At 41.3% G+C, this 23,202-nt stretch overlaps 1 protein-coding gene and 1 long non-coding RNA gene across 3 annotated transcripts in view; one reads left to right on the plus strand and one right to left on the minus strand.

Annotated features, from left to right (window-relative positions):
• The window catches only part of nav3 (neuron navigator 3), a 456,492-nt gene that overhangs the window by 40,828 nt on the left and 392,462 nt on the right, over nucleotides 1-23,202 (plus strand). The gene's annotated exons all lie outside the window — the stretch shown is intronic.
• Nucleotides 9,167-15,926, minus strand: LOC139635500 (uncharacterized). 2 transcript variants are annotated; one of them, XR_011694235.1, is made up of 3 exons: nucleotides 14,048-15,926; nucleotides 12,501-12,744; nucleotides 9,167-11,695 (listed from the first exon to the last, which is right to left on the minus strand). It is a non-coding gene; the product is annotated as an uncharacterized lncRNA (long non-coding RNA). The 2 variants fall into 2 exon arrangements; XR_011694234.1 differs by having other exon boundaries at nucleotides 12,501-12,658; nucleotides 14,048-15,913.

Here is a 23,202-nt window from a genome sequence, read left to right on the forward strand (position 1 = left end):
CCAACATCCCGGAATGGTTGACTTCATCACTTGGCACGCCTCAATGTGACTTCTCCTATTCCATTTGTGGTCAGTTCTGAGACTGACCGCATCTCTGCATCTTTGATCTTTTACTTTTGACATTTTTGTTGTTGTTTTTTTTCCCACCGATCCAAGGACTTTGCTCGAAAATGAGTCCAGAAAGCAATTTATAGAGCTCAGAAATGCTCCAAGGGCAGAACAACTCTGTCAGCACGTCTATGTTTGAGTGCTAACTTACTTGAGTACAGAAAGACAACAGCCATTTGTCATGTCTGCTCTGAGTCAAGGAAAAGTCTGGTTCAAGACTTCAAATGTGCAAATCTTTAAGTCAGTCTTTAAAAAAAGACCAATAATTTGTTTTCACAGTGAACTCTTAGTTATTTTGAAGTAGAAGGTTCAAATATGTTCAGGACAAATGAAAGGAAGATATAGGAAGGTGAATTATTGTCTCAGCTGTGTGCATGCTACGCTCAGAGCAGGCTGAAGCCCTCCCCCGTCTTTGATTTGCTTTGTTAGAAAGTTCAATAGGTCCTATATTTCTTCCTGCACCTTTGCCTCAGAACAAACACTTCAGAGAGGAAGCTGGAAATTAACGGTTCCTGCCATTTTACATGCTGTTGACATTAGGCCGGGACTGTCGGGAAGGAGTGGTTTGAATTGTTTCACCTCTTTGCAACTTTCATTGTCACTGATTAAAGGGCGAGGTTTAGATGTGGGAGGCTTCTGTTTGAATTTACATCCAGTGAGAGCTCTGTTTGTCGCTCCCTTTTACTGCACCACTTGGGTTTATATGGGGCAGATGTGCTTATCACTATAATCTGCTTGTAAACCCCGGGATGGAGATGCTTTGGCAAGTTTGGGGAGATGGGAGTTGTGAGGCTGATTTACTGAGAAATGTCAAACACCTTTGGTCATTATTGCGTGTAATTGAATGAAAACACACACTAAATAAATCAAGTGTGGGCTTTGGTATATTGTCTTTGTGTGTGTGTGGTAAACTTGCCGTGATGACTGTGAATAAGCGATGACCTGGGTGGGTTGTGTCTTTGATTACACTCTCTTCCACTGATGGCAGCTGTCTGCCTATAACCCTGGATGCCTGTAGGGACCTGCTACCAAACCATGCTAATAAGAAAACCTTCTACAGTGCAGCAGTAAAACTTCACCAAGATATCTGAAGACATACTAAACCTCTTAAAGTGAAGAGGAAAGTGAAGCCTGACCTTTGCCTAGTATCAGTGTTGAAATTAAAGTTAAAATATGTATCTTTTCCACATTAAAATGTCTAAAAATGACTATGATCTTTACATTTTTTACACCTCGGCCATTTTCAACTATATACTTTAACCAGACAAAGGATTTTGGAGAAAAAAGCCAAGTTAATGTTAGACAGCTCAGGTCCTAGCCCCTCAGAGACATCCTGTGTCTGCTGAACTGTAACATGAATCTGCTTTATTCAGTGTTTCTACTGGTTTTAATCACCTGGTCTGTTTGTTGAGGAGAGCAGGAGACCTCTGTGGAGAATTCAGCTCCAGGTGAAAACCTCCTGAATGACTGACACTGAAGGAATCCAAACCAGGAGAAGCAAAGGTGGTGAAGAGAACAACTCCCATGAGCCCACACTATTTCAAAAAATCACAGAACACCATCTTTTGTCATTGTTTTGATAGAGAGACCCCTAGCAGTAGAAGTTACATACTGTGTGTTTAATACTACATTTTACTTTCAGTCAGCCATCTTTGTTGTTGCTACTGGAAGGATGTGCAGTATTGGACTATAACTGCTGAAAAATCATCCTAATAAGCAGCATCTTGGATATCAGCTACATCATGTCTGCTAATAACGACAGCTAACAGTAATTGTTCTTGAAAGGAAAAAAACAACATTTATTGACTAAATTCATGTAAAACAGAAAAATTAGACAGGAAGTGACAACAGAACATCAGGGAGACAACATGAAACACAGGCACGCTAACACAAAGTTAAGCTAACATAATGTTAACAAGGGCAGTGGACGTAGCATCAACGTTACTTTCAGTCACATACCTGGTGTGTTGTTTACACTAGCATTTGTCAGTAGGAATGAGTACACGACTCATCTAGGATGCCAACCATAAAATGAGGATTTCTATTACTACCTTAAACATGAAGACAGCAATTGCTATTACTGCCTTATCCAACATTTCAGCTGCTCGGGGAACTGCTCATCAAGCTAAGACCAGAATCAGATGCCCAGAGGGAAATGCTTTTCATTTTCTTCAGTAAGGATACTTGACTACAGGACCTGGAAACCCTAGAAACCACCTCTTACCGACATGGTAACTAAACTAATCACCATAGCAACCAGCCTGCAACCATTGCAACAGCTCTGACCTGCCAGGAGCTAACCGACTCCTTTCAGCTAATTTTTTACCTCAACTCTTATTAGTACCCTTGAGCTTATTTCAGAAAGTCCATTCAATTTATATTAAAAGACAGTTTTCCAGACTACCAATGTTTCACACACACACACACACACACAAGTTGCAAAATGTGCACTGCTTGGTGAGTTTCAAATCAAGCTCTGATGCAGACTGAGAGGAAGCCTCATGCATAAAACAAAGTAACCTTTGTTTATTCTCCACTTATTCCCTTTTGTTTCACAGATATTTCCAGGTCAGTCCTCCAAACAGCTGGCCTTCCACCGTCCTTTGTTGGAGCCCCATGTTTACAAATGAAAATGTTTTCTCCTCACTGCATCTCAGCGTTGGAATCAATAAGCGGCGCCGCGCTCTGCGACTGGCGCAGCATCTGGCATTGTGATCGTCTGATTTTGATGTAGTGTGTGGGGATGTTGCTCTCTGGATGCTTCTGATGGTTCTTTTGTTGCTGGCGGAGGATGAGCCCCCCCTGGAGCAAAGGGCTGACATGGGCACATGCAATATGCATGAAGCTGACGGACAATGGAGGAGGAAGTGAACACGCGTAGTGCATTTTGAATACAAATGCTCATGGAGAGTATCGGCTGGATGGGGAGCACTTAGCAGACCACCTGAGGCTACTGGGGGTGTTTCCTTGTGACCAGCTGATTGGGCTAAATGATGCTCTCTGATTGTTTGAGGCCCAGCAGGGCTATAGTGGATGATACCTACTGGGAAAAAAGTGAAGGCTTTTAAATGTCAATTTCTATTACAAGGAGTCAGGTCAAGATTATTTATTACTATTGATTGATTATTGATTATTTATATAGTAGATTCCATACAACAGGTGCAGACTCAATATGCTGATGGATGTTGCTATATGTGGTATTTAACATCAGTAAAACATCGTTAGAGTAATTTAGAGACATTGTAAAATTACCCTGCAACTGTTGTTCATCACCAGTTGTGATGAATCCAAAAATGTGTCCTCACGTTACTTCTCAGGCGGTTTCATGTGATTATTCTTCAACATGGCGTTCAGCAGGGCTCGAGCTGTCTCTTTTTTGCGTTAGCTAAAAAGACAGTAGCCTAATACACTAACAGGGCCACAGGCCATGCAATAGAGTGGAGTGACACTGTGTTTCTAGAGCCAGTCTGTTGCCTCTCTGTAGTGTGACTTTTGAACGTGAACACATCATTATAGATCGATTATTAGCTTCTTTTCCACGTTGAAATGGGAGTTTAAATTTTGAAGATGAAGTCATCGCTCTATCGTCTGGCTAATGTCGAGCTGTGTGACACAGCTGTCTGTGTGAAACTTGGCTGTGGAGTGTGATTTGTTATAGAATTTACAGGTGAAAATCAGTGGGTTGGTGAACAGTGCATTACACACTAATTTCAAATAGTTAGTAAATAATAGTAAATAATAGTAAATGTGATCATTACCTCTTGTTAGGGCTGAGCGATTAATCTGATGTTATTTTTGATTATGAGTTTGGCTTCCAACGATTATGAAAACAAGTTAATTGGGATAAAACGATGATTGTGCCGCATTCTGTTTCTCAACCAATTTCATCCCCTCTTCAAAAACCATCCACTCATCCACTTCCTGGTCACGTTTTGGTTTTCGGTGATGTGAGCAACGTCCGTATGAGTGCGTCATCTTGAGCAGTTTGTTGGTTCAGACACTTTCTATGTATAGTCAGGAGAGACCTCGCCCTGTTCCACTACTATCTTTAACTTTATCTAATTTTTAAGATGTATTTTTGTATTTATTTTTCCTTTGAATTGTATTGAAAGTTCAAGAAAGTTTTTTTTTTAAGTGCAATAAATGTGTGGTGTTTCCAAAGTCAGTGAGTAATCATGTTGAATAACAGTGAGCTCAATATTGATCCAAAATAATTGCGATTATGATTTTTTTGCCATAATCGTGCAGCCCTCCCTCCTGTGTCATTGTTATCTGTGTCAAAACAATTAGCCTGTGTTCCTGTCTTGATGTTTTCCCTCATTCATCTCTACATCTCTTGATCCCCCCCCCCCCCCGCTCCTGCTCCGTATTAAAGCTCTGTTCATTTCCTCAGGCACTGAAGGACAGTGAACACAACATTGTAATGTAGTTTTGGGCTGTTGAAGGCTGCACAACATTGGACCACAAGGCTGTGCGTACACAAGTGTGTGTGCATGATAAACAATGATCTATGGTCATGATGTGACTGTGTATACTCTTCACTGTGATGTAAGTGTAATTTGTGTTTCAAATTCAAGCTTGAATTATTGTATCGAACACAAGGTTTATGTTTGTTGAATCCAAAGCTCATTCTTTCAGCCGTAGGTTTGATTTTGTTCGGTCTTTACAAACTGTCTTTGTTTTTTCTCCACCTAGCTGCAGCTCCTCAGTAGCAGCTTGCGTACTGCCGCACTGTGTGATCTAATTGGACATCAGCCCTCCAGGGTGAGTGTGAAGCGAGTAGCACCCAGACAGGGAGGCATGACCCAGAACTGAAAGGGACCGCTGACAGACATATTTGTGTGTCTGTGTGTGTGTGTTCTCAGCGAAAGGTTTCAATGTCTAGATTTCTTTTCCATTTACACGGAGCCTTGATGCTGCGACCCTGATGTTCTTGAGGGACTGTCTCTGTTTTAGCACAACTGCATTCGCCGCCGTCACCACCCGTTCAATTTATTGCTTTGTCTGCATGGGCATTGGCCCACCCACCCCTCCCAGCTTACAAATCAAGCAGGCGTCCCCCCTCCATGCAGGTGCAGAGGTTAAACAATGCAGAGCTTCATGTTTTTTATGAGGGGGTGGAGGTGGAGGGACGCCGGGCGAGCTGACGCAGTGGCAGTGACTGGGATGTGATAACGTCTGCCCAGCCGCCTCCAGCTATTTGACATTGTAGACCAATACTTGTGAGATGAGAAATTTCACACGATGAGATAAGATGAACTTTATTGATCCCTGAGGGGAAACTGGGTCATTTCAGCGGCAGACGATGACGGGTGGGCTGCAGAGCACGGTTCAGAAGTAAAGAAGGCCAATTTTACAAATTTAGACTGTCTCACTTTTCCAAGCTGTTTTCACAAAGGAGACGTTGAGCATAAGCCTCATTAACTAGAGACGATCTGATGCCACTTTTTCCTCAACATCACTGGTTCCTCCACCTGAACTTGTGTATCAGCCAATAGCAATGTGTTAAAATACATTTTTAAGAGGTGCATCAGCTGCTGTCATTGTTGTGTGGCTCAGGTTAAACATGAACAAGCACATGAACGCCACAGAATCTGTCTTTTATTACAGTGATCTAACACTTATATGGATCAGAAAGCTTGGGACAGATTCATTGCTATGCAAATGCTGTTTAAATCATTTCCTTCTAATAATCAAGTAGTCTGATTACAGGGTCTTTTCATACTTGACAACATATGGAAAAAGAACTGCTGTAGCTGACGACTGAGGCTCTCTGATTGTCTCTCGTCTCGTCTCACCTGATGTACATGATGATGAGTATTATCACATGACACAAACCGAAACACTCACTTCAAAATATATGAATTCTCAAACATTTATAGGCTGTAGGTCCAGGTCTGGATAAGACATGGTCTGGACCCTCTTAGTTATCTCAGCTAACATCACACTATTTACCAGAAATCACTTCTTCTTTGCTGTTCTATAACAGTAGTTACCAGTGGTTGCACAGCGTAACTTCCTGTGTAGGCTACAGTTTTAGTTAAGAGTTTTATGATGGGGTGAGTGACACTATCCATGATTTTAATCAGTTTAGCCAGTGGTCTGTCCTTAGCCACTTCCTCCAGTGTGAGCAGCCTCAGCAACAGACTTCTGGATGAGTTTGTATGTGGGTGTAAAACTACAAAGTCTATCAGTACATTATGTGGTTTCAGATCAGCGCAGACACTGCACAGGCATTTCCAATACTGGTATCAGAATCAGAGCAACTCTAACATTTACCAGCACATTTTCTAACTCTGTGAAAAACCCAGCCATCAGACGTCAGTCTGTCAACTTGGTCTCTGAGTGAAACGCAGCCAGGGAACCAGTGCTGTAGGAACAGTTGTGCATTTAATGTCCTTACGTAAGCTGTCTGAGTCTGTCCTAACCCTCACTGACTCCACTTAAGACGGTAACTCACATGGACTGCAGCAGGCATCCAAACAGACAAACAAACCTTACCATAATGGAAAATACGCCTCTCACCAACAGACCAAAAAACTGTGGGAACGTCACAAAACTCCACACAAATAAATAATAAATCTGTAAATAGTGTTCAAGAAGAAGAAACAACATATGTTTTTAGACATTAAAGGTTTAAAATCTTGTGTTTTTCTCTAACATTAATGTTAAAGCTTCATCAGGACTGTGTGGGTGTGATTTGAGCAAATTTGATTGGCAGTGGCGTGGAAACGAACACTCCCACAGCTGTGTGGAAATGGATTTGAATATTTAGAGGAGAAACAAACAGAAATCTCTCATATGTAATAACTGGTGCAGATGATTTTGATTGCGTAGGAGCCCACCACTCATTAAATCATATCTCCAGGGCCTTTAAATAGTACAGGTGATTCAATTAATTGTGTACGTGGATTTTGACATCTTATGATGTGTGGCATTTAGGTTGGATGGCCAAAAAAATTGTGATCATCACAGTTTGCTTTGAAAGCATTGCATACTTTTGAAATCTTAATCTTAGCCTTTGTCAACAGTGCTGAGTGCACTGCTTTCTGTCCATACTCTTGCAGTTGTGCGTGATCTTTGTGTTCCTGTGTCTCATTAAGTGGGTCCATCCTCCTGTGTGCACTCCCACGCAGCGAGGTGAACATAATCCAGCCCTGCTGGTGCTGAAACGGCGTGCAGGTGCAGAGATTTGGCTTCTCGGGGGACCGCCGGCTGAAATGTCACATCCTCAGAGAAACAGACAGGTTTTATTGAGGAGGCTCGAACACACATGGGGATCTGTGTTCTGCCTGTTGTTTTCCTCTCCTCCTTACTGCTTCCCTTCATTCATGTCCTGTCACCCTTTGTGTGCATGGTGGTCGTAGTGCAGAGATGGGTGGGTGCAGGTGGAGGGGGGGGGTGGCTCAGCCTGAATAGGACACACACAGCTCCAATAAGCTCCTATTGGCAAACTGGGCAGAAAGTGTCGCCTTTGTCCACCCTAATTCCCTTATCTTCTGGGCAAGGTGTTGGTGATGTGCCTCTGAGCGCGGCTGGCAGCCGCAGCAGTGATCTCTGCTTATTATTGGAGCTGTGAGTTAATAAGTGAGCGGCCAGCTCCCTCTCAGCTCCGTCCACTATTGTCTTAATCCTCATGAGGACCCAACTATTTTAGGAACAGCAAGAGCACACAGCGATGATTCACCGGGTCTTTAATGTGTTGTGTCTTACCACCTACAGGCATGCTTATCATACACTACACTGCGCACTCACTATAGAACTGGAGGTGGACAAAATAACAGAAACACCTAAGAGCACAAACACAACAGCATCCAGAGTTTCATGTCTGTGAGCATTTCACTGCCCCTTTGTACGTCTGAAAGTTGTTTCCTTGACAACTGACTTACAAAAATGGTGACTGTCGCCATTTAAGATTTTTGCCTCTGAGTCTTTACTGTATGACTGATTAGTATTGGGCTTAATATGATTATCTCTTGTGACGTGCACCCTTTGCTGGTGGCATAGGCAGCAAACACTGCAACTTTAATATCATGTGGAAAAAAGTCAAAGAGATCGTGTCAAACACAAAAGCTGCACTGACTAAACACCAACTGAAAGATGGTAAGTGGGATAAATGTGAAGCATATGGAGAAGCTCCAGTGTGGTGTAGTGAGCTGGGAGGTGACCCTTCCCTGGGCAAGAGACTGAATCTCTGCAAGCTGCCTGGACAGAGCTAAATCTGACCTCTGGTCTCTCTGGAGAGAAGAGACGTGAAAGGAGGAACAAATTTCCTCCTGCAGCAATCAGGGCCTGTGTTAATCAAGCGTCACAGATTAAGAAACACTTCTAACTGGCCACAAATTGTCCTTGACATCGTACTTTTAGGACGAGAAGGAAGAGAAGTTTGTCAACTTTCCTGACTGAGGAAATCGCTGTTACCTCTGCTGGTGTTGAGGAGAGATCAAGAGGTGAGAGAGAATCAAACTTTGATTTGGCTTCAGCACCTCATAGAGATAGCACACAGATAATACTCAGTGAGGGCAACTAATCTTTTTTTTTTTTTTTTTGTTTTTAGTTTACTTTTTTAACACAGTCATGTCCCAGGATCTCTCAACTTAAAGGTCCCATATTTCACACTTTTCCTGTGTTTTATTTGAATTGTTAATATACATAAGAAGATATATTTGTGGTTTTAACAACCAAAAACCATCTCAGTGTAGCTGAATAAGATTTCAGGTAAACACAAAACCAAATCCTGCAAGGTTGGATGGTGGGTCCAGGTGGGCGGGGCTTGGGGCATGGCTGAGAGCAGTGACTGCTTTGTTGTGACATCACAAAGTTCCAGAAGTCCTGATGGCTGGTTTTAAGGCTCAGTTTCTGAATACAGGCTGTGTGCATTTCTCTGTGGACTGAGGCTTTGATACTTTCACAGTATTAATATAGAACCTAGACCTGCTTTATAATCACAAACACATGGACATCTGCCTTTATACAGTATGGGACCTTTAAGTCCTACATTTAATCTAAATTTTTTGACCAACCTTTGGCTTTCTCTCTACAATGGAAATTAATCATTGTTCAGAAGGTTTGTCCCAACACTGTTGCAGAAGTTCCCACAAATGTGTTGCACTTGCAGGTTGCTTTGCTTTCACCTTATGTCCACTTCATCCCAAACCGGCTCCATGGGGTTTCAGTCTGGAGACTGTGCTGGTCTTCATCATGTGAAACCACCGCCTGGTTCTTTTCCTGGAACGTTGTGGCTCATTATCTTGCTGTAGAATGAAGCCCTGAGCAACTAGTCTTTGTCTGTCTACCTTTTTCTGACCATTCTCACTTTATACAGTATAGGACCTTTATTAGAAAATAATATGGGATCTTATATCTTTTTCATTATTTATTTACCAATTTCTTTATTTTATTTATCTTTTTGATAGATATGTTCATATTGTTGTAGTTCATGTCACAATAATGTGTGACATCACAGAAAATAATTTCACACATAGGGTAGGGTACATACTGTAAGTAAACCAGGGGTATTGTGGGAAGGGCAATAGGACAGTGGAAGAGATGATAATAACATGTTTTTCATGTATGAATGTACCACAACCAGTGGATTTTCAACATCATTGCTTTTCATTAATTTTGCATCATATTTGCATCATGTTTTTATATACATGTATGATCTTAGTATCTAGTTAGCTCAGTTCATTGCATGTGCTTATAAATCCCACAAAAAGTGCTGCTATTTTGTGTATTTTGAATTTCAAACTGCAAATGTCAGACTAATCATTTCATCACACTCTGTCGTAGCGCTCTCTTTGCTCAGAGTAGGAGTAGGAGGTCTCATAGATTAGTCTCAAGTCTGACTCTGAGGGAGGGGTGTTTGTGTGAATCTGAGAGATTCGCTAAATAAACACCCAGGAGATGAGTAAAAGCAAGAAGTTGTCTGTGATGACTGTTTTCGTGGGCTGAGAGAGACAGAAATGAAGTCATCCTGCTTGTTGTGGAAGTGAAGTCACTTTCCCCACATAGAAGGCTACGAGGTACAGTAGATGCGTGCCTGAGTGTGTGCGTGCGTGTGTGTGTAGGTGCTTGCCTGTGTGCGTGCACCTAGTGGAGAAAACGTGAGGAAATGGTGAAGTCATCCAGCTTCTCCAGTCAAGCGTGAACACTGCTTGCCTGCAGATGCAGTGCACCAACCGAGCCTGCACCTCAGCCCCACTCCTCCTCCTCCTCCTCTTCCTCCTTCTCCTCCTCCTCAGAAACACAGCGGCGTCTGATCACAATGACCATGGCGGATAGATCAGACCAGTGTCTCTCCTGCATCTCTAACTTCCGTCTTTTGTACTGTGTCACCTGCTGCAGCATTGTCACAGTTAGATACAGATATTTGCCTTTTATTGTGTATCTGGGGTTTGTCTGCATTTTATAGTTGGTTTATTGTTCAATTAAGTTTTGTGAAATTAATTAATTGTTATATTATTCATCTGTGTAGAGAGTTGTAAAATGCACATATTGCTGTGGCTGGGTGGACTCTCCTCATTTTACTATTGATGAATGTTAAGTGGCTTGTTAGGTTTCTGCTGTGCAGTGCCAGCAATCTGTTCAGAACACAGCCAAAGCAATGAAAGAGTCTCATTTCACTTTATGTTTGTGTTTAATGCATCAGAATCAAGAATTTACTCAGTTGGCCTCTTCGCACATGGGCAGGGTTCAACAGTGGTTGATTCAAATACAAAAAACAAAGGAGAACGCCAGGAACACAGCCCCCACGGAAATGTAAGACATTTACACATACTGAATTCCCTAATATCAAATATATGTACATATCAAATCCAAACATATATGTACAAATTATATATGAAACCTATTAGAAATTGGAGCAAGTTAATCTACTGACATATATGTCTATAAATATGTATGTTTGTATGCTTATATTGTAGATATATGTTATAAATATATATCCATCCCAAAGCCTCTTAATATATGTTGATATTATATATATTAGAGTCCAAGTCCAAGTCCAAGTCTGGGACCACTTTCCTGGCATGGGAAGATAAACAGTTAAAAGTTATAAGTTAATGAGAAATTAATAAGAAAAACATATATAATAGTATAGAAATTTTATATGCATGTTGTTTTAATAAACTTGAACATATACATTAAATACACACTGCTAATGTACAATATATGTTCACAACAACTTATACCATATCAAAATTCATCATCTAGGTATTTCTAATATATTCTCACATACACATTTTACTATGGGTGTTTCATATGTGATATTAACTTATATATATTCATATATGTATATATGTGATAATATCCCCTTATAGTGAACATATATGGCAACATCACTCTTGACGCAGGAAAATATATTACATGTCTGTATGGGACTGCCTGCGTGGCATTGCCGGCACTGACCTGCTGCAGAGAAGCATGCATGTGTTCTCACAAGTGTCTCCACTCTAAGCAGCTGACATGTGAGCCAAAATGAAAACCAAGACATCCCGCAGCCGCCGCGCACACGCCACGCATCCAGTGTGCTCCTGGCCGAAATGTTCCACCATCTTCTCAGTGAGCCTCTCGCTCCAGATGTTTTCTGGGAAAGCCAGAGACCTATGTTTGTCTGATTGTGTATCTGATTGTGTGTCTGATTGCTTTGTTGCCACGTTGTATTTTTCAGTTCTGTTTCACAGGTTTTATTCATCAGACAAGTGGAAAAACACTACACACTTGTTCATTGTTTGGCACAAATTGATCAAAATGTAAAATATTGAATGTGACACAAAATCTCATCATCACCATAGTTATAATGCTGAGAGTCTGTTGATACTATCTACGTCTGATCACTTTGTGCAGACAGGCCAAACGTACTGCAATAAAACGATCAGGCGTGGATATTGACCGTAATGTTCCAGCATCATATTTGTTTCGAGCATGCTAGCAGTGTAGCGCTACACACGGCAGTGCTGGTCTCTTTGTCGGTCGGTCCAAACACTTTGGTCCAGACTGAAATATCCCATAAAGACAGGGTTGAAAATGCCCTTAGAGCTGATTCCAGCTCCTCTTAAGTTTCCCAGCATGCATTTACCATTGTTGTATACAGTTAAGATTACAGGCAAAGATAGCCTGTAACCAGCTGACTTCAGGCAGTGTTGGGTTCAAGGGATTATGGTGGACCCACTTCATTAACATGATTTTAGTGGTTGAAAGCGTGTAAGCTTTTCCACGCAGCACAGCGCCAGGATAAATCTAAAATAACACCTTACATTGGTGGCTTTAAGTTAACCTCAGATTTGTGAGTATGAACACTATATGTTAAAAGCAGTGGTACAGCCACAGGCTCAAACCGCCTTCTGCTGCTGTCTAGAAAGCCTGAATGGTCATTTCACTGTAGATAATACCTGTGCCTCTCAGTTTCCTTGCTGCAGGCGGTTTCCAACACAGCTGGTTGCTAAGACGTTTCTCCTCCTGCTTGTTTGAATGTTGGCTGGACTGTTCTGACCCTGCAGTCTTCCTTCCTCCCTGTCCTCCTCTTCCCATCATCCTCTGGCTGGTCAGTCTGCACAGAGTGGAAGATGAGAGGCGTCTCATTATCGCCTCAGCGTCCTCCTGGGCCTCGTCCAAATTGGAGCCGGTTTGGTCTGTCTGGACGCAAGCTGGAAACAGTCAGCTGTCACCTCTGCGACTGCATCTGGCTCTCTCTTGCTTTAACACCCTCTGTCTAGTCTCATCCCTCCTTCACTTTACATCCCCTGCTATGTAAATGTCCATTTTCCCATTTTTCTTATTTACTTCAGTTATTAAGCCTTAGGAAAGGACACTGAGCGCTGTTGTTTTTTGTTTTGCCCTACTTCACATTCACATTGAATCATATATTCACACTGGGAGCTGCCCAGTATAATCACATTCTTTTACTGCTGGCCACTGGGAGCTGCCCAGTACAGACCAGTTGGAGCGTCTCTACCTTAAACCAGCAACCTTCGGGCCACTGCCACCCTTCAAGGGTCTGTCTGATTCACTCAGCTCTCTACCTGTGAACGTCTGCTCGGTGTTACCTTTGTCTTCTTCTCTGTTTCTTTGTGTCTGTCCTTTTTTTCTCCTGGCTGTTCCTCGTGGTCTTTATCTCTCTTTCTCTCTCTCTGTCAGTTTCTATAACCCTCTAATCTCTCCCCTACCTTTTTAGTCTCTAAAACCTTCCTTTTTAATTGGTTTTGTTTTTCCTTCGGCCTGTCTGGCTTTTTTTCTGTCCCCCCTTATGTCTGTCTGAGTTTCCCTCCCTGTAATGCTGCCAGGCAGAGTCAGATACCTCCTTTTAAACCATGTTATCCCTCCGTGCCCATGTGCTGGCCATCTACCAGGATACTACAAAGGAAGACGCTTCCCCTCTCTTTGATCCTGGATTGTAGTGCACCATTAAAGCATTAAAACCCAGGATGATGCGCTTTACAGTGATTATGATAGTTAGTACACTTCTATAAATAAAATGGTTTCTTCAAAGTCATGGCTCACATACTGGCTGAATGATTTGATTTGAGGGAAATATCTGCAAGTGCAAGTGTAGATTTCCCACCAATATCAAGTTGTGATTGTTATCTGTAAATTAATGGCCAGACAAGATATATTTTCTACATGTATCACTACAAGTAAATATAGCTAATTTTCTAGCATTGCCAGTTAAGGTAAGCTAACATTTAGCATATATATGTTATCATTACATAACTTTTTTTTCTGACTCATTCATTTTCTAACCTTAAAATGACATTAAAGTAGAAGGTTATATGAATTAATAAAGTTCATATTGTTTGACATTTGTCAATCAGAGTGAGTGAACTTTGCTAATGCTACCAAGTTAAGCTAGCTCACATTTAGTAGGACTGTTTTTATGGTATAACTTTTGTACATTATTCATGACATTAATCACAACAAAAGGAGACTTTATATTAGTTACCTGACAGTATCTTGATATCTGCTTGACAACCCACAGACACCGCAGGCAGGTCTGCGCTGTAGCTGCTTCAGCTAACGTTAGCTTTGACCTGGCAGAGGATGAGCTGCCCTGATCTCAAAAGATCTTGATTTGAGAACATTTCAGACGACGAAATTATACTGAGATCTGACATTAGCTAAGAGCTGTTTACCAACTATGTGTCATGCTAACTAGCCAGCTGCTACCTGTCTGAAAGTTACATGGCGCAACCAGCTAATGCATGACAGAGAAAACGATACAGACAACTCCTCCTACATTTTACAGTTACCAGCGCCCAGAGGAGCATACGAACCTACATCAACGAGTTTCCTTTGTAATTTCTTAGCTCCAAGAGTTAAGGTGAATTTGCTTTAGCTTTGATGGCATTGAGAACAACTGAATTGTTTTATTTCATACCAATTTTCATTCAACTTGAAAATGGCTTACTTAAGAAACGGATAAATAATAGATAATAGTATAATATGTACAATTAGATATTTACAAAAAAAGTGGGGTTTTTTTTTTCAGACTTACATTCTAAAAACGCAGGAAAGAAGTCCCTTTACTAATTTTTTGGTGCTTTTAACTATATCTTGTAGAGCTTTCAATCCTATCCCATGGTCTTCTTCAGAAGGTTTAGCTGGCTCAGTTGTCAGATGCTGCAATGATAGACCTTTTGGTTGCATGAAAACAGGTCATTGCAAAGTGGGCTGGGAATAGCTGCTTGATTCGAGGATAGTTTTATGAGGTCTTGGTTTTGTGGTCTATTTTAACAGAATGTTTTAATGACCTGTAGAGAGGCTGGAAGGTCAGTGGCCATTACTGAGGCGCCCTTCAGCAAGGCACCGACCCCTGTACCCACTTCAGCTGAGCTGCATTGTATCAGGCAGCAGTTGTAAATGTGAGTAACTGTGTGAGACTGGTAAACGAGAGCATACGTGCTGAGTGGATCGTTGGCTGAACGAACTCCGATCTGATCTGCTTTTAGCAGCCTGCTCTTGATTAATTGAGGCGGTGGCTCATGTTGGTGAAAAGTAAACAAAACCTCACTGCTGTTCTGCTTTGGCTGCAAACCAGAGCTGTTGATGTGTTCAGTGAATTTAACTGTGGTTCTTTCAAATGAGTAAAAACACAGTTAAGTGTATCAGCTTCATCTGTTATCACACATTGTGAGGAGTGGCAACAAAGACGATATCCAAGCTTTTTCTTCCTCAACTCTCTCTTCCTCAGTCTTGCTGTTTTTTCATCTCCCTCACTATTTCTCACCATGCCTCCATCTCTTTTGTCACACTTTCATCATCTCTTATCGTCTCTTTCTTTCTGTCTCTGACACGCTCTCTTTTCTCTCCCTCTCTCTTATTCATTCTCTGACTCGCTCCCTCAGGGCCTGAAACCATGTTGCTCGATGTGTGCACAAAGACAAAAGAGTGTTGTTGCATCCCCAACTGCAGCCAACAGCCACCTCACGCCAGCAAAGCTTATCTGCCTCTCTGGCCGTCCTTGGAGAATAAGTGAATAGATGTTTATATTTTGCCTGGGAGAATTTTTTTTCTCCCTCTCCTGTATGGAGGGCAGTCGAGCCGGAGATTGTCCTCGGTGATTTGCTGCCAGTGAAGAATGAAGATGTGCGAGGTCAGGCATGTTCAAGGACGAGTCTGGACTCCAGCTGCTTGTGGAGGGAACTATAAGCACAACTGTATGAAATAAAGAAATTGAAAGTGCCTACAACATAAGATGACAAAAATAATGAAAAAGTGCTAATTAACTCAATTAAATCAACATTTTAAGATGAAAACTTTAAAAACAAAATTTAGCCATCATTTTTAGAAATTGGAAATCTGAATGTATAAGGCAAAATTCACTTAGTGTAACTGTGAGGTGCATCGTGCTCCTCGAACAGGCTTCAACAACTGTGTGAACCTGTGAGAGAGTGTGTTGAGGAGGACCTGCAGTACATCACAGACTGGCTAATGGCACACTACACTGCTGAAGGGTCCTCAGTCTCGTCCATCACAGCTCCCTCATCCCGCCGCAGAGGATTGTGGGTAGACTGTGACACAGGAGCACACCCACAGGACTGAAGTCCTGTTTGTGCATGTGAAGTGCTCCAGGTCTTGTGCTTGATTTGGGATTGGGCAGAGGTGGTGCCGTGGTGGAGGAGATGAAAGGGAAGCAGGTAGTCTGTGAATTCAGTTTCCCTTAGTTTTTCTCTTGAACATGAAATATTCATGAGTAAAAATGCAACAATCAAAGTTTTTAAAAAAACATCCTGGGTTATTGATTATAGAGTTTAACACTGAAATACTCAGCCTGCTTGTTTTCCATATTATGCTGTGCTTGGAAACATTATTTCTGCCTTTTTCTTGTGAAGGAGTTGCTTCCTTTTATACGACACGCAAGTGGAAGGGGGTGTTGGAGTGGATGTTAAGTGCACCGTCCTGTTCTGTGTGTGGTTAGATTGAGGCAACAAACCCCCAAGAATCAGTGCAGAATCTATGAATTTTTATGAGTTTACCACGCCCACAAACTTCCAAGTAGCCTCTTGTTCACCCCGACTCCTCTACATATAAATATAGGAATAAACTGTGACAGTATGGAGTTAATTAGAAAAGACATGAGCTGAACCACCCTCCTCGGTCAGTCAGTGAAGGTGGAGGTTTCAGGGTCTGGATTAACTGTCAAACACAAGCTGTGGTCTTTGCTGTTACATATGTAACTGTGGTTCTATGAATTCTAGATGACCACCAGATGGTTGAACACATCTTGCCTTGTGCTTAAAGTCACTGTGGACCTCTTCTGCCTTAAACTAGACCAGGATCTTTGCTTCACCTTAATCAAGTGCTGTGAGAGTAAAAACATACCCATGAAAATAGTTTAACAGTGCTGTAGTTGCTAGGTGTCAGTGTTGTTGTTTTCTTTCTGAGTGGTCACCACAGTAAATGAACACCTGCATATTTGATCAGGCATAGATTTTACGTCAGAAGCCCTTTCTGATGCAACCTAGGTTCAGGGCAAACATTAACCTCCGAGGCTGCAAAATGAAGCAGAAGTGGACATGAAAGCTTCAAAAAAATGAGTAGATGGACCTCTTAACTTCCTTTTTTTAGACGTTACTAATTAAATGAAATTAAAAACTTTGAACTTTTAAAAAGCAGCAAAAAATAGCAACTTGTAATTTTCTAATAGCGAGAACCTTTAATTATAGCTTGCAATATCTTTGAGCCATTTGAAAATAAATGAAAATTAAGTTGATGAAAATTGAGATCATGCCAAAGATGGTGTCCTTGCAAAATAACTCTTTATCATTTTGATATTTGAACAGATAGATTATCTGGTTGCATCTGCTGGTTGCGTCCAAGTGGCAACCTCTTGACCTGAAAAAATTAAGCTAACCAGTTTTGGTGTCTTTAGCTAATTTCCTCCTTCATGACAACTGTATGGGGGTGAACTCTCATATAAATCACCTATTTGAATTTTGTTAAGGCATAAAGTTATACATAATTGGGGGCGTGGCTACTTTGAGTGACAGGTGGGTGAGTGTATCCTTGCCACAAACCGGCATTCACCGAAGTCAGTATTGTGGGAAAACAAACAAATTTCCTATCAACATTTTACAACTTGTCAGATGTGTTAATTAACAATCGTAAAAAGCTTCAATCAGGCAGCCCTTTACATTGTATCTGCTGATGCTAATGATCAGTATACAAACATCAGGTCAAGTGGACAAGAACCACTACACTGTCATCACAGCTCTAAACTGTGAGTGGTGGCGTTGCACAGGATTATGTCTATGTATATTTCTTAATTGACAAAAACAAATACAGAAATCTCTTGTGAACTTTACAGATAATTGTGCGTCTGTGGAGGACCACTCCGCTCATAGTTAGAAGTTGATTGAGAAAATTGGTTTTCAGGGCCTTTAAACACAACAGAATTACAGATTTGTTTAAGTAATGGCATCCAAAGCCTCTGAATTCAATTGAAACCAGACCCCACTGAGACAAGGTGCACTACAACGTGCTATCGATTGCACTGGGTCACCTCTGCGTTGTTGACTAGCACCATTGAACACTAGCGTTTGCATGTCTACCGGCTTTAGATTATTGTCGACATGTGATGAGGACATCTGCATGCCGATCGGTAGATGCCTCTAAGCCGCTATTGATTACCAATGCAGCGCCGCACTGTAACAGGTTTGAAAATCTGATCACTGCGCTTTGATGGTGTTTGTTCATGGGATTGTCTCTGTTTGCTGTAATTGCCAATTATGTAATAAAAATGACAACATTACAAGATATTGCTGGTGATTTCAGCATCACTGCTTCAGGTGGATCTAGATAATGTGTCCACCTACTGATGCATCGAGATTTGCTGTTCTTTGTGGATGTAGACTGTGCGTCTCAAGGTCTTCTGTTTACCCTGTAAAGATTTACAATAGCTGAGTCCGTCTTATTGACTTAATCAGGCATCTGTGCTGCAGTTGTACAGTTTATTCTTGGATCTTTTTTGATCATAAAGCAGCTCTAGGTTCTATATTAATACTGTGAAAGTATCAAAGCCTCAGTCCACAGAGAAATGCACACAGCCTGTATTCAGAAACTGAGCCTTAAAAAACCTGCTTATAAAAGTTGCTCTTTAGCATCTCCAGCCCCAACCCTGACCCTTTTTAAAGTAAACAAGAACGAAGTGTTTCTCTTGGTAAATGTCAGCAGTTGACAGTACTGTTCATGGTCCTCCATCTCCTCAAATGTGAATATGCTGGAGCGCTTACTCATCGGTGACTGTAAACTGAGAATGAGCTGTTTAAATATGTCAACTTGGGATTTATTTTCTGACCTTTCATAAGTAGATGATCTTATCGTGATTTATAGAATTGGGATAAAAATGATTATCATCAGATTAATCAATACTGAATACGTTGGAAGCCCTACTACAGTGTGACATTGTAAATAACCTCACTGATGCCCTTGGCTTTCCTGTACTGCACTTACTTGTGAGTCATTGGCCAACATATACACAGATAAATATAATCTGTGTAATTAAAGAAAGGCAAGGCAAGTTTATATATATAGCACCATTCAGACACAAGGCAATTCAAAGTGTTTTACAGAGGAAATACATTAAAAATAGAACATTAAGCTGACACTGAAATAGCATTTAAAAACAATAAAACAAGTTTGACAAAATAAAATAAAAATATTTGAATAAGTCATTTTAAGAGAATTAATTCTGGGAACACTGAATAAACCTGTCCCAGAGGACCTGATACCTCATGTTGTATAAGTAGATCAGATATATATATATGTATATATATGTGTGTGTATATATATATATATATATATATATATATATATATATATATATATATACACATATACATATACATATATATATATATATATATATATGTATATATATATATGTGTGTGTGTGTGTGTGTGTGTATGTATGTATGTGTATGTGTATATATACTGTATTCTCTGATCCCAAAGTAACTGACTGATATTCCAAAGGAAACCCAAAGAATCCAAAGGAAAACCAGACATGAACAGCTCCAACAGATTTAGCAAATATTTTGATGTTGGTTAAATGTTGATGTACCAGTGTAAAAATGTTGTGTGCGTGTCAGGCTGAAAGATCAGAGCGACCTATGCAGCATCCCCCTGCAGGTCACTGTCAGATATAAGATGGACTGTGAACTCCAGGCAGCTAAAATGAGCTTCCATTCGAATTTTTCCCAAAAGCAACATTTTAAGGTTGGAAAATATTGAAGGTCAAGTGCAACAGAAGTTCAGTAACCACCCAGAGAAAAGGAATGACATATACAACCTCTGCTACATCAGAACATTTATTACCTCAGCTGTGATGGCTCTCAGAGCTGTCAGCTAAGTCCTGACGGGTCACATTTGGGCGCACAATGAAACCTAACCAGGCAGAGCTGGTACCTTTCCAAACCGACTGGCTCGCACCTTTCTTTTAGCCGCCGAGAGCGACAGGTGAAAGATCCTGCTCAAAGTCAACAGATTGCAGCAGGTGTGTGGCTGCGGATGGATGAGTGTTTATGGGTTCAGAGCTGATTACCCAGGAGAGGAGCAGACGGAGGCAGGAGGGGGGGGCTGCATATGTCCTTCAGTATGTGTTTGAGAGGCAGAGGGGGGCAGAGAGCAGGTGAGGAAAAAGCCTTGTGTGTGTTGTGGTTTAGTCAGTGATGTGTGTGAACTGAGTCAGTATACAAGTAAATTCATTTCAGATATGTTTTTTATCCTGACCAGAATTTGCACGTTTTTCTTCTTCTTCTTTGTCTTCTTCCTGTTATTACTTTTTTTTCTTATTCACTAGTTTCACCATTGGCTCATCAGCATCTTCCCATTCTGGCAAAGTGACCTTGACTCCACTCACCAGCTTTTGCCTGAACTCATCAGCGGATGGAGTTCTCTCAGTTGTCATGGAGACAGCTGAGTAAATTCCATCTGCTGATGAAGACCTTGGAAAAAAGTCAGTAAGTGAAACTTGAGTCAAGACTATTTTGTTAAAGTTCAGTTTCCAAGGTTAAAGGTGGAGTGTGGGACTTTTACACATAAATGTTTGTTACATTCAAGCGTCACGCGACGCTGATGAACCCTATCAGCAGCAGGTCAATCCGTCTATATTCCACAGTTGACCAGAGTTTTACATCTATTGTCTGTGGAGACTTTCCTGTGTTTTACGTCAGTTTGCCAGAGCTAAAAAGGCTGTGCTGTTGAATATATGTACATAGTCAATATGTCTGGAGACATTATTTTAATCTGCTTCAGAGGCTGAGGAATAAAGGTTTTAGTGACAGTGTTACATCAAATCAATCTTTACCTCCAGCCAGCGGTGATAGTGGCTCCGCCTCCTCCTCCGACACCTCTCACCCTGAGCCTTGCCCAGCTGGTTAGCAGCTCAGCAGGCTGGGTCAGTGTCTGAATCTTCTAAGTCATTTTTTCTCTTGTTTTCATCTGTAACTGTTGTAATCTGCTGCAATATCACTCCCCTTGCTCAGGTCATCAGCCATTGCCGGAGCCGCAAATTTAAAAACTTTTTTGCAGCTAAAACAATTGAAAAAACAAATGAAATACATTTCCCATCATGGATTTCACCCTCCTTACATGAACCTCAGCAAATCACAATGCATTTCATCAGTCACGTGTCTTAAAAATGATGTGATCATGTGCGTGGTCTTAATCATCCGGTCTTAATGGGTTAATGTCACCTTTTTTCTGAGAATGCTGACTCGTTATTTTTACAGCCATCAATTTTATTTTAATATTTTGAAAAGGAGACAGGAAAGAAAAAAGACAGAGGAGTAGCACTTCAAGATACTCTTTCAAACCACCTCAGACTCAAGTGAACTGCTCTTGAAGTTTTCTCTGTCACAGCTGTGATCTCTGACCCCACCCTTCCCTTCACCACGACCTCTCTCCATGCTCCCTCTACATGTACCTGACTACGTCCATGTTTTCTCCTCTCTGCTGTAACTCTGTAAGATTCTCACTCATGTCACAGCCACAGTGACCTTGGATTCATTGCTGCACAATGAAGTTAATTGTCTAAATTACCTGCACGGCAACAGGGTGTTCTTACTTTTTTAGGTGGTGCTTTCCTGTACCTTAACGGTCATACACAGTCAAAGCAAAGAGATGTATAATACAGTACAGTCTTACACTGCAGACCACTGCAGGATTAGACCAAAGACAGTCTATACAAATGGACATATACTCTGGGTCTGAAAAGTGAAGCCAATGCAGAAGTGCTTTAAACCTGCTTTCTATCTAATGACCATCAGGGGCGACTCCACTGGCTCTTAAAAGAAGTCAGATTGTATTGAAGTCTATAGGAAAATGTTTCTACTTCTCACTTGGTTTATAACCTCAGTAAACATTTTTCTAATGAGTTTATGGTCTCAGTCACTAGTCTATCTATACAGGGTCTCGGGGGGGCTGGAGCTAATCTCAGCTTCAACACAACATGTTCATTTTTAAAATGATGGTCCCATTTAGAGGAAAATTGACAATAAAGCAGGATATGCATTAGGGCGGGGCTACTGTGTGATTGACAGACTGTACTACACACAGCAACCTGCCTGACAATCAGGATAGAGGACAGAGCAGGTGAGATCCACCCCTCACTCCTCCCCAGCTCCACCTCCTCGTCCAAATATGGTTTCTTCTGGTTTCAAAAAAACCAAGATGTTGATGGACCAAGGCTTCAAAACAGCAGCTCACAGACCAGTCGGTGACATCATGGTGGGCTGACACTTGGATTAGACCTCTTTGTGCTGGTAGTGCTACAATCTTGTGAGGGTCTCAAACCAGCGACCTTCAGTGGACCTGGTTTGTAGGTGTAAAAACACCAGTCCCACTCCTCCTTTAGGAAGCCTGAAGAGGCAGAGGCATCACTTCACTGTCTCCAGGCAACAGCAAAGTCAATCACCTAGTTTGCATAGATAATGAAATTAGCTAATGTTGTTGCCAAGTAAATAAGAAATAAATTTACAATCAGAAGCAGGCTGGGTGGAAACGTATAATGAGCATCTGCTTCCTTCATTTCCTGTGAACAGACAGAAAAAACACCCAGCTAGTTTTATCTGAGAGGACAGTCTCATGTGATGTAGTGATGTGGGTTGTTTTTCTGGCCTCAACTCAAGGCAGGATGTGTTGTCTCCATGCTTCATGGTGGCAGACAGCTTTGTCAGCCAATTACATACCTGTTCACTCAGCAGCACTGTCAGTTCATTCCCATTTCTTGCATAAAACACCTTGATATGTAACTGGTTTCATTTCGTTTTCTCTTTATTGTGTGCAGCCTGTTCAGTATTTGTTGTTTGATGGCTTGTTATTGTTCCATATCCATGTAAACAGCAGAGCTATCCCATTACATTCTCTCATGCTGTACTGAAATTTCCCCCGTCAGACTGAGGTACAGATTGTGTTTTGCTCTGCTCCTCAGCAGACATATTTTTTTTTTTTTTTTTTTTTTGTGGTTTTGTTTGCATGACAAAATGAAATGCAAAATAAAACGAATTGTCTGTCTTTTCAACAAGTCCCTCTTCAAAAGTGGAGCTTGACTTTTATTCACAACTGACTGCAACATAAAATGATACCGTGTCAGTTTAT

Source organism: Trachinotus anak, unplaced genomic scaffold, assembly GCF_046630095.1.
Source record: "Trachinotus anak isolate AG129_WGS33_773 ecotype Australia unplaced genomic scaffold, CSIRO_AGI_Tana_v1 ptg000018l, whole genome shotgun sequence".
Lineage (NCBI taxonomy): Eukaryota > Metazoa > Chordata > Actinopteri > Carangiformes > Carangidae > Trachinotus > Trachinotus anak.